The 13,245-nt window shown below is 44.7% G+C and overlaps 1 protein-coding gene across 11 annotated transcripts in view; it reads left to right on the top strand.

The window, feature by feature from the left end:
- EVA1A (eva-1 homolog A, regulator of programmed cell death) overlaps nucleotides 1–13,245 on the top strand; it is a 224,174-nt gene that overhangs the window by 151,075 nt on the left and 59,854 nt on the right. For 2 of the 11 annotated variants that reach the window (XM_080389247.1, XM_080389246.1), the window contains exon 1: nucleotides 7,033–7,113. The exons of 5 other annotated variants lie outside the window; for them this stretch is intronic. The gene's annotated coding sequence lies outside the window, so the exon portion shown is untranslated. Of the gene's footprint in view, nucleotides 1–6,970; nucleotides 7,224–13,245 lie in introns of those variants that run through there. 4 more of the 11 variants (XM_080389252.1, XM_080389253.1, XM_080389254.1 and 1 more) reach the window with 4 other exon arrangements.

Below are 13,245 nucleotides of genomic sequence, written 5' to 3'. Positions count from 1 at the left end.
GGTTTGCTTCAGATGACCAGGGCTGTATTCTGCAGCATAAAAGCCACTAGTAGAAGGCAGAGAATGTAACTGATTCATCAGTAATAGGATCTCAAATGCATTTATTTACTTCTGAAGTGCACTGGGAAATGCTTTCCTTGAAAACCGCAAACTGCGATACGTGTAGGTTGATAATTGGGTGGTTTTGCTGAATATAGAAACCAACAACTCTGCGCGTAGACTAATTGGAAGCATAGAGACCTTGCTGACACCTCTGTGATGCAGGATAATTTGGGAAGGATAAGGTCATACTAGAAGGCTTGCTCGAATCTCAAAGCAGAATCTGACAAACCTTGGAAGGTCAAAAACGGTGTTTTGCCTGGATTCTCCTTTTCTGCCACTGGACCCTACTTCCTCCAAAAGAGGTTAAAAGAAGAAGGGTACTTTCAAGTTCCTCTTTGTAAAGGAAATCATAAGTGATGGGAAAATAATGCAATTGATGTAATGTAAACCTCTCCCAAAGTAACTGGAGAAGGTGCTGCAGAGGCTTCCCAGCAGTTATACATTGAGAAACATTCTTAATCTCCTAGATAATGTGGAAAAGTAATGAAATTTGTTATCTACAAGTCCTCACAAGCTGAGGATGCAGTTTATAAAACTGTATTTGGCTCCCCCTCCTTTTTATCCTTTATTGTAATCCTTCATCATGGATCATTTTACATCCAAACTCACCTTCATCTACTATCATACTTCAGTGATTTATTGACATCACAAACTTCTGATTAATAAAGCTAGAATAACATCCACCAGAAGAACTGAGAATGTGTGATCATTTCCTCTCAGGCTCTCATTAGCTGTGGTTGTCCTTCTGGGAGTTTTATCTTTGTCTTTCTATTTCCCGACTAAATCATATGATGTTTAAAAATAATTTCCTACAATTAATCTTTTGTTTCTCTGGCTTTTTAAAAGCTTTGGTTAAGATGGAATATGATCTCTACATTGTCAGCTGAAATAAGTGGAAAACAACCCAAACTGTCCATTTACGCTCTGAATGAATGAGAGGGCGAGTCAGAATTAGTAGATGCTTGATTCACCTTCCTTCATTCCAGATGGACAATACAAAGCTCTACAGATAATTCTATGACCATATAACATGTTTGTGGCATAGGTAGGAATTGCACTCGCGGTATCTTTTCTAAAAGAATTTCCTTTTTCTTTACATTGCTTCAGTTTTAAATGACGTGAGTTGTGGTGAAATGCAACTGTGGTATTTTCAGATTTTCTGCACCCAGTAAACAGGCAAGGTTTTGTTTTAGAGATTCCATACTAAGTTCTCCTTTTGATGAGACACTCCTAGGTTAAAATACCCTTCAAAACCAACTTCCCATGTCTTTTCTACATTAGCGACAGACTGGAGAAGAAAATACATAGTATGCCTGAAAGTGATAAGTTGAGGTTAGAGGTCTAGTCAAAGTCAAGTGCTAGGGAGTTACAGCTGTAGAGAGCTGATGCTTTGAATTATAATCATATGATTAATGTTTCTAACATAAGTGGTTTTGGGAGTTACAAGGACTTGCAGCAACACCTTGGATAAGTATGTTGAAACCTGCTTTTAGAGATACTTTATTTATAGCACATTCATTAGGTTGGACAGAATGGACAACATGTGCTTATGTGGTTAATGATAAATCCATCTGAGGACTAAACTGGCCTGCTGAGCTATGAGAAAGCCATTTGTAGGTCAGATTTTTCTGGAGAGGGATGGACTTGAGAGAAACAAGTCTTATTTGTTTGGGTGGGGAGCAGGGAGAGGGAGGAAGCTGAAAACAACTTTTCTCTGCTGTAATATACGTAGGATGTAAACGTTACAGATGTTCATTCATTTTTAAAGGTCATTTGCTTGTGAAGTCTGTGTAGCTGGCTTCATAAATACCAAAACATGGGAAGGAGCAGGCATGCCTGGGAAGGTACAGGAATATTTTTTATAAAATAACAGGTAATCGAATGTTAACCTATGAAAAGTGCAGTGATCTCTATGAAACTGCAAAAGCTAGAAAAGGCCCCACCTCTGTGGCGTTACAGTTCCGCTTGTGGGATTCAGGCATTCTAATGTGAAATGAAAGGTATTAAACAAAAAAATTGTCTGTAAGACAGTTTCTTCTGTTTGAAGTCACCAGAACTTAATCCTCCTACTGTAAGTGGTTTAAGATAGTCTGTCAAATACAAGTAGTTTCCCTTGACAAAACAAGGTGAGAGTATAGCTAAGAAAAACAGTGTTTTGGCATATGGTTAGTGTTGTGGCTCTAGTTATAGATCTACCAATGAGACAAAAAAGATTGGTTCCCGTCTTATAGCCCTCTCCAGGGTAGTGCAGGTCGTTCATCCACAGATCCCACTGGTTCCCACCATGGACCATGATGCCACTGGATTTCAAACTGAGATCTGGACAGTTCTCACTAAAAAAAAACCCAACAACAACCAACACAAGACATAAAACAAAGACCTTATTCACTCCCTTTATGTAGCACCCAAATGCAGAAGTGTGTTATTTCTCTCTAGAATCTCATTAGTTGCTTGTCTGGATAGGACAGGTAAACCTTGTAGACCTAAACACCTCACAGGTGAGTGACCATCGGAAAGGCATTGCATGTTGCATGTCCTCACAAATAAACAGGTAAAAGCTGTCCTTTTGAAACATGCCTTTTCCCTGCTGCTAGTCTTATTTTTAGGCAAAAATGGAAACATGATGTTCATTGTCAAGGAAGCTAATTGCAAAGTGACTACTCTCAAATGTGTTGCCCATATCTTTTCCAGGTGTTGCTGCTGCAGGTGTTATTTTAAGTGAGATTAGTTTATCAGAACTAACTTTCAAAAAAGCTGGCTGATTATAGTAAGTAGTTTTAGATAGAGAAAATGGCAGGTAGCAAAGAGATATTTAATTATACACATAAATGTACAACAAAACCAAGTTCAGGAAGCTATCTCAGATTAATTCACATTGAAAATTCATTTGTTACTCTCAGGATAATGAGCTGTGAAAGAAATGGTGGCTTCTCCCCTCTCTTGACACCTCATAATCCAGAGTGGATGCCCTGCTGAGAAGACACACTTTAGTGCCACACAGCTTACTGGGCTCCAGCAGTAACTGTGTGAGACCTAATGGCCTAATCAGAGTCTACCTCCTTCAGAGGCTACACAAGATTACTTGTTTCTGGCATCAAAAGGCATGATGACACTATTATCATATTTGTTTTATAGATGTGGAATAATCTGTGCTCTGTTATGCCAGGCAAACACATATCTTGCTTTTGGCCCCCATGTTAGACACTGAAAAATTAGGTGCAGAGATTGAAAGAGTTAGCTGGGCTCCCTTTGTAATCCCTGGCGCAGGAGGGGCAGCTCTAGAGGTGATTCATCTCACCTGTCTTAAACTGTGGATAAGACAAATTATCCTTCACAAGTGCCAGTTTCTTTTTATTAACTACAGAGAGATGGCATTAATTAAAAAAAATAAAAAAAAAGATAATAAAAAAGACGGTATTAATTCAGATCTGCTTTTGAGATGGCTAAGATGAGTGGAGATCATCTCACCCCATGGATTTAAGGAGTTGCACTAGTGCTTTGAACTGCAAGGGTAAAGCTCTAGGGTTAGATGTGCTCCTTGCCTTGGACATCTTATGGACAAAAGTCAGTGTCTGAAGTGCAAGAAGTAAGGATGTTAAAGCTGTGTGGAAGAGTCTGAGACTCACGGGAGCAAACTTGCATTTATCTGAGGGTTTGGGTTGAAGCAAAAGCCTCGTGGGCCTTTCTTTTAACTTGTCATTCTAGGATTATCTATGTTTTAGTTAATTAAGTGAATTAAATAGTACCAGGGCCCTGCCACTGGAAAATTTTATCCATGATCTTAAATTTGATCACGATCCCTGTTTATCCCAGCCCAGTGGCAGCCCTCTGGTATGGCTTGAATGTTAGCATTGGCCAGAGCTCATTCCCAACACGTGGTCTGGATAGGGCTGTGTTTAGCCTCCAGCGTGCATGTGGCTGGACTGTGCTGCTGGCCTCAGGGCCAAAGACCAGTCCTGACTCTGTTTAGTTCATTACAAGGTGCACCAACTGTCTCTTGGCTTTCTGTTTTTGTTATTTTACCTTGTCGGGATCAGAACCATGGGGAAGCTGGTATAGTATTGATGGGCTTGTTACAGGGCTATCCTTACTCTGAAATAGCATGGTGCTATCTAAATCCCTTCTGCTGTTCTCTCTAATCTATAAAGACCTTGTAAATCTGATTTTGGCCTGGATACCCTAATCTGCATCATGGGCTGCCCTGTTTACTGATTTCAGTGGGCCACACTGGAGTATGTCAGGGTTTGGAGCTGATAGTAGTTTTTTGAGTTGGTTGAGCAAACAGATCTGCAAGACCTCTTCTTGACAGTACACCAGCTCTGATCTGAAAGGAGACACAGCCTTAGACATCTGTTTTAAGGGCATAACTGTTCTGAGCTTATTTGAACTCAATACAAGGCTCTGTTTATATTTCTTTGATTAATTGAAAATAACCTCTTGTTAGGGGAGTGACAACTGATACCTTAAGATTGTGCTCAAGTCATTCACAAGGGGAAAAAAAAATACACCAAAGGTTAGGCAGGTCAAAGCCCTTGTTTAGATCAAAGCATATGTTGAACACTGTATAAATGCCAAATCTTAAAGTGTTTTGTATTTAAGGTTGAAGTTTGGAGTAAAATGATACTGTAACAATAAATCCCTAATTCAGCTTGTTAACGCGCTACCACATTCACAAAGGCATAGTGAAGAGAGTGATGCTTCTGATGGAGCAACTGGATACTGGTCTAAGTGTGTTCAAAATTTGCAGCATAGATGAGATCGTTACTGTAATACCACATCCAGTTCTGGTAGGCACATTTCAAAAAGGACTTTAATGCAATGGAAATGGATCTCAAAAGAGTGACAGGCACAATTTGTGGTCTGTCCGCAAAGTCTGCCTTTACTGTGAGAGACTAGAAAAGCTCAGCTACTTTTATTTATTCAGGACAAGGTTACAAGGTAACTTGTCTGTGGTTTTGTAAGGTCAAGCCTATGTGGTGAGGGAACAGCAGGCTCCAGCTTCCACTTGGAGCTGCGTGGCCTGGGTGCTTTCAACTGCAGGAACCCCAACTGTGCCTGAGCTTGAAATATTCTAGCTGTGCTGAGGGTAGACTGAGGCTGGGCTGTACCTTGGTGAGCTGCAGCCCTTCTCTGTCCATGCCTCATCTGTAGCTTCCTGGAGTGGATCAGTAACTGATGGCTATGGTTGAGGGGGGAGAGTGGGGTCAGACACATACAGAATAAAAAGGCAGCCTTTCTTCTTGACAGGGTGATAGCCACTGAAATAACTTACCTGGGGTAGATTGTCCTTCACTGAAAGTCTCTGATTCAGGGTGGGATGTCTCCTTGAAAGATGTGCCATAATTCGTAGCAGTTCTGGTCTTGGTTTGGGATAGCACTCTGTGGCTTCAGCTGTGCAGGTGGTCAGACCAGGTGACTGAAATGATCAAATGAGTGATCTCAGCTGGCCTTAAGATACCCCCATTAAATAGGACTATTTAAAAGTTCTTATTTTAATGGTAATATTATATTCCTGTTGAACTGACTGGAGAGTGGAGATGTCTCAGTGAGGCCATCTTTAGCCTGAGAAAACTCAATTTTAAGGAAAAAAAACCTCCCACCACTTTCAAATCTGTGGCCAGAATGACTATGCTTATATTTTATTTCCAGGAAAGAGCTGAATCTGAGGTTAGACCTGGGTTCCAACTGTCCCTAGAGCTTACTGTATCTGGTAGGACATCTTTGAACAGCATGAGGGGTGATTCACCTACTTCCAAGTGAAAAGTAGCCATTTGACCTGCTCCTCAGTCTATAGTGACCTGTTGTGTGGACATCTTATCCACCCTACAGCGGTGGTATGGGTCCCAAATTGGGAAGGCAAGAGGACCCTTTAGAAAGCCCCATGGGCTCCTGCCAAAGGGTTTATGGCACTGCCTACTGCAAAGGCAGGTGGAACTTGCAGAGACCCTAAAGTCAAGGAGGTCTGGGCTGCCTGCAAGGACACGTGCATGCCAGGTGTTAGGTCTAAAGGATGCTTTAAAAACTGCCACCCAGTTCAATAGCCGTTGTACCCTCCCACCATGCATGTAGAGAGGCGTTCAGGGGATTTGCCTTGCTGGAAGATACCCACCCAGCTTTGTTCGATTAAGGCAGTATCTTGCATCCATCAAGGCAAAGATCTGACCACATGCCCATGTGACTTTCTGCTTCTGTGGGTCATGCCATCATCATGCCTCGCCTTGGGCTGCTGCCTGCCTTGTCCCCGAGGTGTGGAGCCGTGTGCTCCTCACCAGGCTGGGCACAGGACCCCAGCAGCCCTGGCCCGTCTCCTGTGCCATCCCCGTGCACCGGGAGCTGTGGGCAGTGCTGGGTTTTGAAGCGACTGGCTGCAAGCGCAGGCAGAATTACCCGGGCTGTCGCAGCAGCTGACCCACGGGGTGCAAGGGGGGGCCGTTGCTTCCTGCCTGCTGCTCTCAGGCACAAGCTGGAGCATTCAAGCAGTTTAGAAAAGCAAGGCAGCTGCTGAAAACAGCATTTTGCTCTCAGTGTCTAACATCATCACACCACTCCTGCCCAAATAAATAAACTCTGACGGGAATCCCCCCCGCCCTGCGTCATTCTTTGCTTTAATAAAACTTGTCACAGTGCTGTGTGTTTTTTTTTTTTTTTTTCTTTTTTTCCAGTCAGCAGATTTTTAGGCTGGTTAATGAGGGGGAAAAATTTTTCTTCCCCCCCCCAAATTGCCTCCCCCTTCTTTCATGTCAGGGGCCAAGTCTGGATTGGAGCCTGGTGAAGTTTCTGTGTCATTTCCTGTTGCTGCCCTCCTCGACACTCGCTCCCGCGCCCGCTCCGCGCTCCCCTCCGCCTGCAGACGCACAAGGCGTCCGCCCTCAAGACTGGCGGCTCTTGGGGAGGATGTGAGAAGGCAGGGGCATACCTCACGCTCTCGCCTGTCACGCCACATTCCTGCTCTCGCCATCCCCACAGGCTCAGCACCCAGCCCCGCTGCCAGCAACGACGAAGAACCGAACGGTAAAACAACTTTCTTCTCTCCGAGCAGCTCGGCTGTACTTCCCGGGCTGTCTGCGAACCTAAGGTGGTGAGAGCAAAACCGTTCTTCTGTCTTGCAAACTTTGTCACCGGTAACCGTGGTCCCCCATCCGTGCGGGTGGTGGGGAGCGAGGCGGTTGCGGGGTACCGGGGCTGCGGTGCGGGAGGGACGGGGCAGGGACCGCGGCCGGGGAGCGCCGTGTGCGGGAGCCCGGAGTGGGTCTCGCCCCATAGGAGGGGTCAGCATCTGTGAGCACTGGTGTTGGTGCTGTTTTGCAGACGCTGGTAGCTGGATGTGACTGATGGGGAGAAAAAAAAAAAAAAAAAGAAAAAGCTGTTTAAAGGAGGGAGAAAGCAGCGTTGGGCTGTACAGCAGCCAGGAAGGCAGTGAACAGAGGTGAGGGAAGGAGCAGGGGGTGCTCAGCATTTTCACTTATGTGCTTGTCTTTCAGCTTTGGTTTAGGGTTTACAGGTTTTTCCTAGGGCTTGCTTGTGGTAGTGTTCGCGGGGTTTGTGTATGTATGGTCCCAGTGACTGCTTTCCTGACCAGAAGGAACTGATACTTGCGGGAATCGGTATTGCACTCGCTTGGAGGAGCGGGCACAAATCAGCTGGCATCTGTAAAACCTGTCTGTGATGCCTTTCCTCTGCCATTTCCTTATTTGCTTGCTAAACACACACATATTTATTTATTTGTTAGGAAAATTACACAAATGCCTGTGCTTAAAAGTGGAGCAACTGTGACTTCATGTACTATTTCTGTCATTCCTGACTCGTTCGGTCTTGACTGTTTCTTGGACAAACAAGGCATAACAAACTGACGGATAAATCCTGAAGCATGTGCTGGAGCTGAGTCCCAGAGCTTCCAGAGTTAAAAGGCTTTCTTGAACTCACTGACACAGGCAGTAAATTTCAATGTGTCAGTAACTGAGGGAAAAAAAGCACTTGCAGAGCATTATACACCATCAGATAGAGTCAGCACCGCACAACCCCAGGGTCTTCACAGGCAGGATTAGTTCCCAACACCTCCAGCTACTCAGCAGCATTTAGAAAGGTCAATTATATGTACACTATTCACCAGCTAATTACAAGTGGGGGGAAAAAAGCCTTGGAGTTGGCCCTGGGAAAAATGATCCGAAGGCTTTGTGTACAGTGTGCTTACCTCCAAGTCATTGCTTGATTCATTTTGCTCCCGCAACTCCCTCTCATCTGATGTCAGTTTTGTAGTCTCCCTGTGTCCCGTGTCCCCCCCCCAGTGGGAATGCAGTGGAAGAAGGCACAAAATGAGGAAGGGAGCAAGGGAGCTCTGGGCACACCCTGAGCACATCAGTCCTTTGCCCTGGCCTCCAGCCAAAGCACATCACCTCCCATGGCTGGGGAAAGTTCATGCTCCCTGTCCAGCCTTGGCATCCCTTGTCTTGCTGTCATAAGCAATGGGGGACCCAAGAGATGTTGCTGATAGCTTTGCCTGGAGCCAGTTTCTAGGTAAAACCCCAGAGTTTGTTTCACAGTTCCTATACGAAAGCCACAACTTTAAAAAAATTGAGTTGAATAGGATATACTTTTTGGGGTCTGTCTATCTCTTAGACTCTTTCTGAGTACTGTGCTACTCCTTACCGACTTGTCAAAAAGTATTCCTCATTTTCGGCTGGCTTGTACCTGTACTAGTAAGCTGGTCTTGATCTGTGCTACCACACTGGTGATACACATGGATTGGTCTGAGACATCTTCTGGGCATTGCTGGGAGTTAGGATGGGCCAGGGCACTTGAAAAAACGCAGTTTGGATGCAGCCACCTTGTTTCAGAGTGTAAGAGAGCTTAATAATATGTAGGTGTCAGGCTGTGCCAGTTGGCTTCAGGGCTGAAGAATGGGCTCTGGAACGGTTTAGTTTACTAGCAGAGATGTAGCCAAGAGGCTAATGAGCTCACGTAACAGAGGGAGGAGAGAAGCTGTAGCAGGAGTCACTCCCAGCACCTCTAAGGAGCTGAAGAAACAGTGTTTGCCTGGAACTGCGCTCTGTATTTCTTGAAATCTAATAGAGTGACAGATTGACATTTTTGCAGGGGTCCAACAGGCAACAGCTCTGAGGCGAATTGAACCATTGTCTGTGCAAGGTGACTGAGGGGACTAACTGACCTTCAGGTGCTGCTTTTGAGTGATTGAAGGGTGGATAGGACCTGAAGTCCTTTAGAAATCCACCCATACATACAGGTGTTGAGAGATGAGCCTCTGTCTCAAATGCAGTTTTTGGCAGTCTGTTTCTAAACTATCCTAAAACTTTACCTATGGGATGCTATAGTGGGAGTTGAACATAATTTCATCCTTAATTATTTTGGATCTAAATGTGAACCCAATTCATTTTAAGCTCTCATTGCTCTACTGATTTCAGTGAAATTATTCTTGATTTACATCAGTTGAGGACAGATAAGAATCAGTCCCGTCATAACTGCTTTTTTCTGTGACTTGCAAAGGAGAAAACAAGACAAGAGAAACCCACTTAGGGTGAGATCATGATGGGAACTGAAGGGTCTTGAGTACCACAAAGACCTTTCTGGCTTTTATTTGCTTTCTTGCCCTAAATCTCAGCTTTTTCTTCTCCTAATGGAACCTTGCTCTTAGCTTTTAGCAAGTTCTGGGTCCCTGCTTTTACACAGAACTGCTGTTAAAAGCAAAGACCAAGGTTCCTGTCTCGCCTCTCTCCTTGTATGAGCGCGTTCTCCACACCACACTTTCAGTGCTCATGTGGCCCAGACAGATGAGTCAAGGAATGGAGATTCCAGTTCTGCTGCTTACCTTGGGAAAGCGCTCTGGAGCCCAACAGATTTTACTGTCTGCAAATATTTCCTGTTGCACAACATAAATTGTCTGTTTCAGTTTAATCCTGTTGTCTTAAATTACCTCACCAAAGCATTACCTTGAGTAAGGCCTCTTCACGGCCACTTCACTGCAGTGGGGGAACCAGTACTGTAAGAGGCCACAGGCTGTGAAGACTGCAAGAAGGTGAAGTGAGCACTTGCTTCCCTTTCTCCGTCTTGCACAAGGGCAGGGCGAGCAAGCCTTGCTTTGTAACAGTGGGTCTGTGCTACTTCTAGCCTCTGAGCCAGACCCTTTGCTCCACAAGCCCATGGTGGCCACTGATATCTCCAGAAAAGATCTCTCGTTACTGGTGGCTTCTCATGGCTCTGGTGGTCCTTTTCACTGAGCAGCTTTTCCCTGCTTCAGTGCTTGAGCTTGGTGTGGTGCTCCCTGTCCTGCTTGAGGTTGTTCCAAGGATGCTCTGCTGCTGCCCAGCAGGGTATGGTTCTGATGGGGTTCACCTTGGCCCATTAATGCTTGTGGGTGCTTCCTGGCTCTGTCCTGGCTGCCTCCCCAGGCTGAATCAGGCACACTGTGTTGATTCACTTTGCTCTTGTGTCGCATCAGCTCCAGTACTTGTGGTATTTAAGTGCTGATGCACAAATTAAGGTAACATTTACATGCTCTAGTGAGTCTTCAGCTTGCCTGCACAAACCTCTTGTTTTCTTTCTTCTAACATTGTGCCACTACCTGAGAACAGTCCTTGCCTCCTTGCTCCAGGGAGCTGTTGGTCCCTACTTTGTTTAAGGGACATTGCCATAGCAATGAGGACGTGTAGCGGAGACAGTCAAGACTGACCAGACCGACATCCCTGCTGCTGGCCAAACGTAGCCAAAAAGGTGCATGCCTCCTTCCCTCTCCAAACAGTATCGTGTTTGCTTTGGCTATTTTTAAACATATTTGCTACTGTAGCCTGAAGCTTGCTATCAGTCTGAGCCTTGCCACTGTACGACTCACAGCTATTTAAAATAGACTAATGCTGAGGATGGAAGGACCGTTTTTGTTCTTCTGTCTACTGGCTTGGGGCTGTCTGATGTGTTGGTGGTTGTGGCAGAGTCCTCACTTCCCAGTAAATGGGCTAAGGGCACCAAACAGCTCGAAGCCAGGGGCTTTTCTTCCTTACCCTGACTTCTTCTGGACTTGAACTGATAAGGGGGTGAGAGGCCTCTATATCCCATCAGCAATCTCCTCAGTCATCCCCTCCCTCCCTGGAAGTGTTATTTTTGGTTAATTCATACAGGTCTGGGCCTCCTTGGTCTAGTCTGTGGGAGGAAGCTCAAGGCAGGAATTTTGTAATAAAAGCCAGATTTTTCTCTGGAGGTAGAGTGGAGGAGGCCAGTCTTGTTGCTTCTCCAGTTCTTGTTAGTTCTTGATCAGCTTAATCTGGTAGCTGTGAAAGGTTTTCTTTCCCTGCTGAGAATGAACTTGGCCTCTGAGGAAGGTCACCATTGGGATGTTCACCCTGACATACCTGATTTTCACAGAGTCACTGGTGGGAATCCCAGCTCAAGCTGCTTGGACCTCATCTTCCTGATGTAAGTTCCCAGCAGTTTACTGGGGATGAGTCTTTCTGAATGTGCCCCAGGCAATCTGCACCATGGCAGAGCCATGACATTGCTAAACACAAGTTTTTCTCCAGTGTGCTTGGCCAGAGTTAGTTTGCTTTTACCCCGAGCAGCACAGACCAGTATGTCCCCTTTCACACCAGCAGCAGCTGGTTTTGTCTGGAGCAAACACATCTTTGTACCTGGAGCTTGGAGAGTGTCTTAGAGGCTTTCTGTGGTTATGAAAAAAATACAGATCTGACCCTCTGATTTCCTCTGGGACCAAGTATTTCAGCGTTCTCCTCCTCCACTGACCATTGGCAATGGAAAGACCACCACTCCCTGCTCTTGCATCTTTGACTGTCTTTGGAGTGGGGGGTATTTCTATAGGGAGTGATGCAGGGAAAGCTGAGAACATCTGAAGTTGCCATAGTTCAAATATGCAGGCGCTACCTTAACTTAAATTTACACAGAAAGCTTGCTAATTAAATCTGAGTTTGCTTCTTGGCCATCAGTCACTGCAGTAAGGATAGAGATAACAGCTGAAGCTGATATCTCATCCTCCCTGGTACCCAACACACTACCTGTAAGATATTCTTGTAGAGTTTCCCAACCGGAATTAATTTCACTAGCTTAATAATATACATCTTGTGCTCCTTTTATTTTACTAGTCATTGTGATTCCCTTCTGACATAGCCTAAATTATGCTTGGATTCCTTTTTCTTTTTTTCTTCTTTATTAATGCATACATGGACTGTATAGTCTTCAGAGATTTATTTTTCTTTAATGAAATCAGCCTCCTTTTCCTGGCTAGTGTAGTGCATGAATGTCACATTTAAATATGTGCTTTCAAGTTCAGTCCTTTCCCTCAGACATATTACTTTACACTACATTTGGCTGTGTTAAACCGCAGTGCTGATTTACTACATCAGTGACCATGAAAGCCTCAAATTCCTCTGACTCCTGTTTGGTTGTTTCTCTCTGTTTACTATCCACAACGCTCTGGTTTTTGGAACAGTTGGCAGATTATTGTAAGCTTAAATTTCTTATTTCTTTTCCTCCACTTGATACAATGGTTGCAATCAGATTAAAATATTTAGCAGATTTGGAGCTGATTACAGAGCAAGAGCAAAAAGATCTCCTGAGAGCAATGATGCTGTGAATGTCACAGAAATGTGTGGTGCCGGGTACCAGGTGTGCACAGGAATGAAGGGGTAAAGGTTTGCCCAAAGTTCAGGGAAGATCCCTTATCTCTCTTCCACAAGCAGGACCTGGGAGCTGCAGGTGACAGTCCTTCGTGCTTCTTGCTTCCTTTTTTTCAGCTTGAGGAAATCTGTTTTCTGTGCTGCAGTTCAGAAGTGAGAAGGATGCTCTTTAGCCAGCTAAGGAGGCTTGAACAGCACTGAGCCTGCAAGGAGGGTTCCTGTCCCCTCCTGAGTTTTGTGTCCAAAAAGTTGTCACCTCTCTTTTCTGTCCCAAACCTGCAGCTGCTGGCCTGTATGGAAGCTCTGCGTATGAGATTTGGTCAGCCAGAGTCTAAATAGTTTTCAGTATTGAGTCTTACTGTTTAAAAAGCAAACAAATGCAAAATTGGGAATTCCCTTCTTTTCGTTTGCTTACTTGAAGAAGCTCAGACTAGGCAAATCTGCCAGGCATACTAAGTCTTCCTGACAATCTGCTTTAAAACAGGGGTTGTATGTAGTGACAGCAACA

The sequence above is a fragment of the Falco punctatus genome (genome assembly GCF_963210335.1).
Source record: "Falco punctatus genome assembly, chromosome: 5".
NCBI classification, from domain to species: domain Eukaryota; kingdom Metazoa; phylum Chordata; class Aves; order Falconiformes; family Falconidae; genus Falco; species Falco punctatus.
Note: the sequence above shows the minus strand (reverse complement) of the source record. Positions and strands in the feature narration are given on the sequence as shown.